Source organism: Silene latifolia, chromosome 1 (genome assembly GCF_048544455.1).
Source record: "Silene latifolia isolate original U9 population chromosome 1, ASM4854445v1, whole genome shotgun sequence".
Classification (NCBI taxonomy): Eukaryota; Viridiplantae; Streptophyta; class Magnoliopsida; order Caryophyllales; family Caryophyllaceae; genus Silene; species Silene latifolia.
Window position 1 is genome coordinate 151,071,996 of NC_133526.1, and position 1,098 is coordinate 151,073,093.

Consider the following 1,098-nt stretch of genomic DNA (forward strand, 5'->3'; position numbering starts at 1 on the left):
TTGATTTTGGTTTCTCATGGGAGGTAGGTTGTATGTTGTTTGAGGGTTTTGAACATTTTGGCTTTTGTATGAGAGATTTGGATGGAATTTGGTGTTTTCATTGTAATAGTTGGAATAAGGGGTACCACTCTTGTATGCTTGGAAAGCATTCACTTGTTCATTTGTTCCCCTACACTCACTTTGGTCATGTCCCAAAGTTCCACAATTCTCACATATCCCACTTGGGATTGATGAAGATGCCGTCATGGCATTAACATGATGCTTTGGTGATTTTGAGGCTTCTTCAAGTCTAGCCATAGCTTTTTCAAACTTCAAATTGATTGTGTCAATGTGAGCACTAAGTTGAGCACCCAATTGAGTAACGGAGTCCACTTCATGCTTTCCTCCTCTAGTAGCCTTGCGAGGTCTACTATATTGTGAGTTATGGACCGCCATTTCCTCAATTTTGTTCCATGTTTGATTGTCATCAACTTCGGTGAACATTCCATTTGATCCCATGTTGAGAATGTTCCTTGAATCTTCATATAAACCATTCCAAAATTATTGTACCAAGAACCACTCGTTAAGTCCATGATGAGGACATGAGCGACAAATTCCCTTGAACCGCTCCCAAGCTTCATACAAAGATTCTTAATCCCTTTGCTTAAAACCCGTAATTTGAGCTCTTAGCATGTTAGTCTTTTCCGGTGGGTAGAATTTTTTGTAGAAAGCTAGAGCCAACTTCTTCCAAGAATCAATTCCGAGAGTGGCCTTATCAAGGCCCTTCAACCATTGTTTCGCGGTGCCAATTAGAGAAAAAGGAAATAAGACCCATCGAATTTGGTCTTGAGTTACACCGGTTTGAGAAATCGCATCACAATAGTCACAAAAGGTTTCCATATGAGAATGAGGGTCTTCACTAGGCATCCCCCCAAATTGGCTCTTTTCGACTAATTGGATAAAGGCGGATTTGGCAATAAAATTTCCGGTTAGATGTTGTGGTGTGGGAGTACCATTGGGTAGGTTCTCCTCGGTGGGTACGGAATGTGATGAAAACTTAGGCATTGTGGGTTGATTTTGTGTGGTATTTTATATTGGGTTCTCCTCACCTTCTCTTGT

At 40.9% G+C, this 1,098-nt stretch overlaps 1 non-coding gene across 1 annotated transcript; it reads left to right on the top strand.

The window, feature by feature from the left end:
• Positions 1-565: 565 nt before the first annotated feature.
• LOC141617505 (small nucleolar RNA R71) lies at positions 566-672 on the top strand. Its single transcript, XR_012531123.1, has one exon. It is a non-coding gene; the product is annotated as a small nucleolar RNA R71 (small nucleolar RNA).
• Positions 673-1,098: the final 426 nt, after the last annotated feature.